Source organism: Solanum tuberosum, unplaced genomic scaffold (genome assembly GCF_000226075.1).
Source record: "Solanum tuberosum cultivar DM 1-3 516 R44 unplaced genomic scaffold, SolTub_3.0 scf00231, whole genome shotgun sequence".
NCBI classification, from domain to species: Eukaryota; Viridiplantae; Streptophyta; class Magnoliopsida; order Solanales; family Solanaceae; genus Solanum; species Solanum tuberosum.
The window spans coordinates 616,559-626,989 of NW_006239157.1; positions in this window are offsets into that span (position 1 = coordinate 616,559).

The window sequence follows — 10,431 nt, forward strand, 5'->3', positions numbered from 1 at the left end:
GGAATATAATATGGGTACTCCTTACCACCCCAATGAAGCCTCCACAACTACAACCTGCATAAAATAAGTCCAACCTAACAGTTCATAATTTACATAGCTCAACAACCACACTGTAACAATTACATATCCTCAACAACAAACTCAATATTCATCAATTTCAAGTTCCACAGAAAAGCACTCACAAGATGAGAAACACTTATATCAAGTTCACTAATGATAAAGATGTGCAATGAAATGCAATGTCAAGTATAGTGATGCATGTCTGACCTAACAATACACACCCGTTGTCTCTCAGTCCGCGACACATGAGGGACATATCTGTCCATGCATCCGTCGATGCGTGTGACACGAACCTCGATGATAAAATTCATCGCGGCGTGTGATAGTCTTGTGATAATAAAGTCTATCGCGGTGTGCAATACGTCCCTTGAAAATAGAATATGTCGCGGCGCGCGACATGTCCCTCGAAATGGTACATCCTCTTTAATTTCCTATTTTTCCTCAATTCACATAGCACTTGTCACAACCATGTCTCAAAACCAATGCAAATGACATGTTCACACAAATAATGAGGAGATGAACATTTTCATAATAATGCACAATTCATAACAACACAATCGTGATACAACATCAACAATGAAATAATAAGTCTTTCAAACCATTCTCAGCACATGACACACCAATAATTAATCACAGTTCTTTATGGTACCCCATTTTCATCATTAGAATTATTCAATATGGATAAGTCAACCCATCACCAAGTCCCATTCCTCCCCAACACATACCACAAGGAAATACATGATTCTATACGTTTAGAAGTCCACTTGCCTCTCTTAATCAACAATTCACTCTGAAACATGAGCCTTCTCCTTTCGTTGAGCTTCCAAATCAATGCAATTTATTCAAATAAATAATAACACTAAGAATTTAAAACTAACAACACCCATATTATTATATGTCTAGTCTTGACCCAAAATTCACTCAAATCTACAATCAAGTTCCTCAATCTTGATGCCAATTAATATGTGAACTCTCATATTTCCAAATTCCAAATCTAGGGTTAAGTCTTATGTAACACCCCGGATATTAGTAGGCTAAACTAGAGCTTGACGTGAGAGTTATAGTAGTGAATAATCTCCGTACTTAAAATGAAGGGCTTCAGGTTAGAATGTTAAGGTACAAACCCTCAAGGACCAACCAAGAGCCCTTGCGGAGGACCCTAGAATCTGCCCCAAAAAAGTAGTACACCTACAGAGGGACCCACGCCCCGTGGTTTAGGGGTCGTGGGTCAGGGTCGCAAAAATAGGCCCCAACCAATCAACCCACGATTGACCAGCACGCCTCGTGGGTCCACCCACGGCCCGTGGGCATGGTCTCGTGGGTGAGGAAGTAAGTTGGATTTGCGCAACTAAGTGGGGGCTTAGTGGAACTTTCCGGCATTAATTAATGGTTAAGTTGTGTCATTTAACCTCATTTAGACCACCTATATAAAGACTTTATACCCCTAAATTCATTGATCCTAGTCATTATTTCAACTCACCAAAAAGAACCCAATTCCCTCTCTAAAAATTGAAGAAGAATAATCAAGATAAGTCAAAATCATCTAATCTTCCAAGCTTTGTGAGGGCTTTGTATCGAAGGTATGATAGATTAGTCATCCATGGAGTCCCCTAGAATTACCCTAATTGTGAAGATGAAATCCCCAATTAAAGTTAGGGTTCCTTCCAATATTGTGGGTTAAGTTAAATATGGATCCAATTGAGTGGATATTGATAGTTTATGATTGATTCAGTAGTGAATCATGTTATTATGATGAAATTACATGTTTTTTTATGCCTAACCCTAGTTTAATTGACGAAATTGATGTAATGTGGGTTTATGCCTTGAAGTGTGAAATTGAGGATCTAAAGATAATCTTCTAGGGTTAATGCTAGGTATAGTAATTGCTTAAGAGTAAAAGTATATAGACATGAATTGAATTAGATTAAAGTATATATGATGGATCATGACTAGTAATGCTTGAGATTGAACCTTTGTGATGATATATGATTAGAATCACTTAACAATGAAGTATGTCATTAGAATGCATTGTAATCTAGGTACATATGATGATTTTAAGAAGAAAATCTATTGAGAGTGAGGCTTGTAGTTATGAATGTTTACTTCTAGGGTTTAGAAGGTAAAGCAAATATGATGAATTATGCATGTTAAGGCCCTAATAGGGTAGTTGATATGATGATTGTAGACTATTAGGTAGAGTTGTTGAGAAGGAATTTACCCACCTCATCTACCTTATGAATGTTTCAATGCATAAAGTGATAGAATCACTTGAAACATGGATGGGTTGTCAAGGACATCCCTCCATGAGTCCTGAGTTAAGTAAGGATTAATAACTAGTCTACGGGGTGTATGCTTGGCCCCGAATGAATATTGACAATGAGATGGAGGCTCACACATAGTTGAGTCCGGGCTTCCAAAATAACGGAGGCTCACACATAGTTTAGTCCAGGCTTCCAAAATAAATGAGGCTCACACCGTTGTGTTCGGGCTTCCAAATTAAAATAGGCTCACACCTAGTTGAATCTATGCTTCCAAAGTATAGGGGAACTCTCACATAGTAGGGTCCGGGTTTTCGCAAAGTAGGTCTCATGAGATGGAAGCCTTCACCTAGTTGAGTCCGGGTTTGTAGTAGAAATCTCCGTATCCAATGAACTAAGACATACTTGAAGAAGTATCTCCTAGTGTTCAAAAGCATTAACGAACTAAGACTTACTTAATGAAATATCTCATAGTGTTCACAATAATAATGAACTAATACATGCTTAATTAAGTATCTCATATTGTTCAAATTAATGAGGAACTAAGATATGCTTAAGGGAGTTTCGCATAGTGCTCCAAGGTGTTAAAAATAGGGACTAGTCTTCAACCAAGAAGTATGATTATGATGAACTAAAGTGGTACGTAGCATGGGTGAGATTATCACTACTACAAAAGGGCCCTTTAGCGTCAATAAAATATGGCTTTAGCGGCAATAACATTTGCCACGATACTCTATATCGGCCAATGAACTTTAGTCGGCAATGTTGGGGTCGGCAAAGGCTTTTGCGGCCATTGTGGGTAATACTGGTAAAGGATAGTATCAATTGCCGCTACAAACTATTAGCTTTTATGACAATTGAATGCGACAATTATGTTGGCTTCTAAAGGTAATTCATACTGTCTAACTATTGTCTTTTAGCGTCAATTGTCGATAAATATAAATAAATACCGCTAAAATATAGTACTTTTAATGTCAATTGTTTACGGCAATTGTGTTGGCTGCTAAAGGTAATTCATATCGGCTAACTATGGTCTATTAGCGTCCATTTATTTAGTCGAAAAATCTAAATAAATAGCAACTAAAAGGTAGTAGTTTTAATGGCGATTGTTTGCGGCAATTACGTTGGCTACTAAAGGTAATTTATATCGCCTATATGTGATCCTTTAGCGACCATTGTTTTAGTTAAAAATTGAAATAAATAGTTGCAAAAAGGTAATAGTTTTAACGGTAATTCAATTTTACCATTGAATTGCCACTAAATATCATAACATTTAACGGCAATTGTTTACCCTCCATTAATAATATCTACTACATTTATCGATAACATGTATATATAAAATCCAACAAACATGTTTGCAAAAGAGAGTTTCATAGTGACAACAATTTTTGCTAATGGTGAAAACATATATATTACTATTAATCCATAAAATAAAATATATTTATTTAAATCTAGACAGACAAAAGGAAGTACTGATCCAAAATAGACAGTCTCAACTTTTAAAAATAAACTTATATTGTTCAAACTATTGAATTATATCTACAAATACATTTTGTTACTCTTCTTCGAATAACGTCTTCGAAATCACACACATGAAATTTGCGAACTTCAGATTGTATAACCTGAAATAAAAAAGAAATGTTGTCAATAGATGAAATCCAAAGTATAATAATATTGCAAGTAGTGTGACTAATCTTACAAATTATAAGTAAGAAACATTCATTTTCATTTTGTGCCATCAAATCGAAGAGGACAAAATCAAAAAAGTGAATTATTTTTTAGAGCACAGAAACTAACTTATTGTCCTCTCAATTTATAGATAGGGCCCAAGATTTATATATATCAGAGTCTCTGCATCTAATTTAGGTAGGGAGTCAAATTAATATATTATGTGAAGATTCAGGTAATTCACTTCACTTGTCGTAGTAAGACCCCCCCTCTATAAGCTTTCCATATCGCTTTGATGAACCTCTTTCCGCATTTTCTCTAGAGTTCAAGAACAGATTCTTGCCTATCCCTTATTTGTCCATTAAGTCCATTTTCCGCTAAAGGAAGTATTATTATGTGGAGAAGAAATATGCAAGTTGATCATTTTTGGTTAGCAGTAGTACACAACAAGTCTGCTGCAACAATAATTCTTCCACTCTCTTTGGCATGTTGTTTGGTGATCAATATAAGGATAAATGGTAAGGATATTATTCTACATCATACTTTAGCCTAATATTTTCAGTATTTGTACGAAGCTATAATGGTCAAGAAACTATAGCAACATAGACCTTCAACTACCTTTATATCGTGCAGCAAAAACAATGACATAACTGCAAATTTCATTTGATCCTAATCGGTGTTTGCTGATGTACAGATAATGAGAGAATTGAAAGTTTAGCATCCTTTGACGGCATGGATGAAAGTAAACATGCAAAAATCTCAATCTTTGATCTAACCACAATAACTAATGCAACTGATAACATCACCAGTTGAAATACAAAAGACATGGACAACACTAAAGTTATGCAAGAATAGAGAGGAATTCTACCAGATGAAACTAACACAATTAAAGTCTATAACAATGAATGAAGAACCAAAGAAAAGACAACCAAGACTACAACTGAACAGTGAAAAAACATAAATGTACAACCTACTGGTCTTTTATGTTCGGGTTGCCAAAACAAGTCTTGAAGGGCATAACAGAAGAATGTAGAAACTTCATATGGTCTGGAAAAGTGAATACAAATAGGACTACATTAGTGGCATGGGACTTGGTGTGTTGGACCAAAAATGGAGGACTGTGAATCACTTAATGTATGATATGGAACGAGGCTGCATACTCCAATTACTTCAGTGGATTGGAAAAGGAATGAGACGTGGTACTGGCAGCACAATGTACAATACAATGTACAGGCTGCAAAGACCTGGTGGTACTGGCAGCACAATGTACATACAGCAGAGACCTGGAATATGGAGCACACTGTTTTTCTTTACAAAAATTAACATAAATGTACAGCTAGTGCATTTAAAAGGGAAACAAAATGAACACAAAATAAACTTGAGAAAAATAAGACAGAGATTTAACGAGCATGTGGATTTGTTGTAAAGGAATTCTTCCTAAGCACAACTTTATTTGTTGGTTAGCCCTACATGGAAGATTACTTACCAAAGAGAGGCTCTATAGAATGGGGATCTACCATGACGATAAATGCCAACTATGTGGGGATGTACCGGAAACAGTGGAGCACATTTATTTTGATTTTCCGTTCTTAAAAATATGCATACTAGAATTACTTCAGTGGCATGGAAAAGGAATGAGACAACTGGATTACAGGGGAATATGGAGATGGATGGATAGATCCACAAGAGGTAGAAGCTGCAGAGACCTGGTACTGGCAGCACAATGTTTTTCTTTACAAAAAAATAGAAATGTACAGCTAGTGTATTCAAAATCGAACAAATAAACTCGAGCAAAAAATGACAGGGATTCAGGGAGCAGGTAGATTTGGTGTAAGGGAATTCTTCCTAAGCACATCTTTATTTGTTGTTTTGCCCTTCATGGAAGATTACTTACCAAAGAGAGGCTCCAAATATATTGGGATGTACCAGAAACAGTGGAGCACATTTACTTTGATTGTCCTCAAAAAGATGCATACTCGAATTACTTTAGTCGCTTAGGGGATGTACCGGAAACAGTGGAGCACATTTATTTTGATTTTCCGTTCTTAAAAATATGCATACTAGAATTACTTCAGTGGCATGGAAAAGGAATGAGACAACTGGATTACAGGGGAATATGGAGAAAGCTGGATAGATCCACAAGAGGTAGCGGCTACAAAGACCTAGTACTGGATGCGTAATGTACAACACAATAGCTGCACAGACCTGGAATATGGAGCACAATGTTTTTCTTTACAAAAAACACATAAAAGTATAGTTAGTGCATTCAAAATCGAAACCAAACGAACATCAATTAAAATCGAGCAAAACAAGATAGAGATTCAACTAGCTTTTAGAACAATATTAGGTCACATTGAAGCCAAGAAACTGATTTAGAATAGCATTTCACCATTTCGCATACAACAACTCATATAATTATTTGTTCCAAGACAAACAGAGAAAAGTTGCCTCAGAAGTTGGATGAAAGAGATCTCTAAAACTTGACCACTCATCATACAAAAGTTGGAAATATACAAACCTAACACTTCAAGTGTCACATGTTCTATGAGAAGGGAGCTAGTTTGCTGGTATTTTTAACTAACAGAGGTTTTGATTGTGCAGGTACTATTCAATAAAATAACTCTCAGGAACTCCCATATGAAGATAAAAAGATTCTGAATACTGATAAACAAAAATTTCCAAGCATTCGATTCCAGGCAAAAAGACAAATGGAAATAAAAAGATAGTCTATATTTGTAGAAGAGCTACTACTACTACTACAAATTCCAAGTTCAACTGGCGGACATATCTATTAAAAAAAAAGACAAGAAACACTAGTAATGAAATCAACCATAGTTATAGCTCTTGTGTAAAACCCATATTATGCATATGCTTGTTCTATTCTTGTGATACTTGACATAGCCTTATAGTATAGGTGAGGGACCATGTTTCTTATATGATTAGTGTTGGTTTAAACTAGCTCGAAAGGTGGTGTGATGGCTTGCATTGTGTACTGTAAGTTAACACCAACGGGAATATTTAAACTCGAGACAGTAAGGTGGTAATTGAGTTTAATGTTGAAGGTTAAGTGCTAAGTTAAAACAAAAGGGATTAATATTTAGAAAATGAAATAAAAAAAGTAAGTTGCTTGCTTCACTTAAATAAGCTAGTAGGTGACAAGTAGGTGCATCACCTACTTTGACTTATTGACCAGTCCAAAGGACCAAGTAGGTGCATCACCTACTTGAGCTATATGGATATAGTTAAAAAGGCCAAGGTTTATGCATCAGATTTGGGCCTATGCTAATGGACGTACTTGTGGTCCAAACTAAGTTAAATAAAAGGAAAATGAAATAAAAGCCCAGCAGCCAAATCTGCCAAGGCCCAATATATTTCAGCCCAAGTGAAAGCAAGTAGGTGCATCACCTAGTTTGACCTTTTGAGTTGCTTGATGTACATAAGAAGGTGCATCACCTACTTGAACAATTAGTGGTTGAATATGGACCAAAAAAAAGGAGGTTCTAGAGGATTATTTTTGTGGTCAAGAAAGCTCCATATAAACCCAATATGAGCTGATCTTTTCACTCATTTTAAAAAACAAAAATCATAATTTACTTCAGCTATCTCTCTCTTTTCTCTCAAAAGCATACTAAAAATTCCTTCTAGGGTTCTTGAAGAAACCCTCATATCTGCAAACCAAGGTAAGAGAAACACTTATGGATTTAGCTTAATTCTGCCATGGAAGAATAGAAAACATGTTAGTCATGCTTAATTATAAGTACAAGGTAGAAGTTCCCACAAGCTACTGCTCACTTTCCTTAATTATTAAGATACTTTTCTCTTCATTTTTTGGTTTAAGTGTGAAGGGAAGTTGAAGTTCTAGAGGAATTCAAGTTATATGGAGAAGTTGCAGAAATTGAGGTAAGGTGATTGCTCCATTTTCTTCCTCCTTATGTATGAGTTTAAGTGAGGAATTATGGGTGTGTTGTTATAAAGAACTCAAGGGGGTGGTGAGTTCAGTAATTGGTTGTATGATAAAGAATATTTGAGGCTATTTTATGTGTATTGCTGTTGGTGCAATTTGGGTAATATTGGGAAAGGATGTATAATGTATGTATTGGACAGAGAATGAGGGTGTGCTCATACACATTACTTTAAGGGCTGTATGGGATCATTATCTGTCAAAGTAAGTTACTGTTTTACGAGGCTCACGGTGTGATAACTGCTAATTTTAGTTTATGATGACTTATATTGTAAATTAAAACCTAAAATAGGGAGGCTGAATCGTGATAGTTGTATTGGTCTGAGGATAAGGTATGTAAGGCTATTCGATTCAATATTCTTCGGCATGAAATATGATACTTATAGTTAATATCAATAAGTGAATTTCCTAAGTTTATTCCTAGTAAAGAAAACATAGTGGCAGCGTACGATATCCAAATAGCTGACAATATTTCCCCCTCTCCTTAGTGTATAGAATTACTTCATTATATGTTCACTACTCTAAACTTGTGTAACTATCCTCCTATGTGCTGGTATAGAAATGGTATTTACGAAAGCAAGTTTGGTGAATCCTCTTCTTAGTCAGTTGAAGTCAATTGTGTCAGTTATGCTCACAAGTAATGCATTGATGTTACATAGCTCCTTATGTCATTTTTACTGCCTTGAAGTATTATTTTCATGTCTTCTACTACTGGTCTATAGTTCCAAATATCAAAAATGATTATGACCACCAAAATAGCAGTCTCAAAGATTAAAGAATCTAAATGAAGAAATCTGTATAATTAAAGGTGGCAGCTCAGGGGCGAAAGTCTAGCATGGGCCGATCCCAATTGGTATAGAAGGGTGGCAGCTCAGGGGTGAAAGCCTAGCATGGGCCGATCCCAATTTGTGTAATTATGAGGACCGCATCCCAGGGTTTAAAATGCCTTGCATGGGTCATCCTCTTCTACCACTGAGCAGCTGGTCATTCGTATCACATGCCTTATAAAGATCATAATACACAGAAAGTTAAAGACAAGAATATAACATACATGATCCCACAAGATTTAATAAAGGTGGTCTTTTGTTCTGATTTATGCACACATATATTGATACTTGGTTTCATTCGAACTCTTATTTTATATATGTTATTGCCTTACATATTCAGTACATATTTTAGCACTAACATCTTTCGCGGGGGGACCCTGTATTTCATGCTGCAGGCACAGGTACTCCAGCTAGTAGACCTCCTCTGTAGGAGCACACGACACTCAACTACTTTTGGTGAGCTCCAGGTTGATTCAGAGCTTTACTGAGTCCTTGGTAGATTCATTTTCGTATTGTATTGTAGTTAAGGGTAAGGCGGGTTCTGTACCGACCTACTCTAAGGTTTCTATTTTTAGAGGCTTTGTAGACTAATGTATATGGTTCAAGTGTGTCTTAACAAGTTGTGGCCTCAACGGCCAAGTCTTGTATATATGTTTTAGGTCTACTTATATTGGTTCTTATCGCTGCATCCCATGTGAACTTGTCGCAACTTTAAGATTGTCATAGTTATTTACATAGTAAGTATAGGTTACATGTTGGTTCTCTCAGGCCTTTAGGGCATCGGGTGCCTGTCCGTCTTAATGGGATTTGAGGCGTGACAAAAGTGGTATCAGAGCGAGGTTATCCTAGGGAGTCTACAAAGTCGTGTCTGTGTAGAGTCTTGTTTATGGATATGTTGTGCACCACATTAATAAACAGGAGGCTATGGGACATGTAGGAGTAGTCTCTTTTCTTTCATTTCTTAGATCGTGCGATAGAACCAATGTTGTAGGTGAATCGTATCTAACTTTTGAATTGCTTTATTATAGAAAGGATGTCGGTTATGAAAAGGAGTAAAAGTACATGTAAGCGTGTAGATGTGGCTGCCCAAGAAGGGACTAGCCAACCACCACCTAATCAAGCTGTTCAAAGTGAGGATCAAGATGCGTCTTTATCGCAGACTTCCCCGACCCCTCCATCTCCAGAAGATCTAGGTAGGGAAGTTGCACCTCAAGAACCCACTATTAATGCTACCGAGCAAGACTTGAGGAATGCAGTCCAATTATTGACTCGTATAGTTGCTGGCCACGGCCAAAGGGAAGAAGGTCCAGTCGCAGGTACTAGTGGTGTAGATAGAGCAGCAGGCACGCGGATACCTGACTTCCTTAATTTGGACCATCCATCATTCACTAGGTCAGATCCTAATGAAGATCCACAAGACTTTAGAGATCAAATTCAATGCACTTTGGATGTTATGCATGTAACTGCTAAAGAAACGCTTGAGCTAGTAGCATATAGATTAAAGGGTGTGGTTGTATTGTGGTATGATGCTTGGAAGCAATCTAGGGGAATAGATGCACCTTCAGCTACGTGGAAAGAGTTCAAAAAGTCAATCCTTGACCATTATCTGCCATTGGAGATCGGAGAGGCCCGTGCAGATCAGCTCTTAAATCTCCAC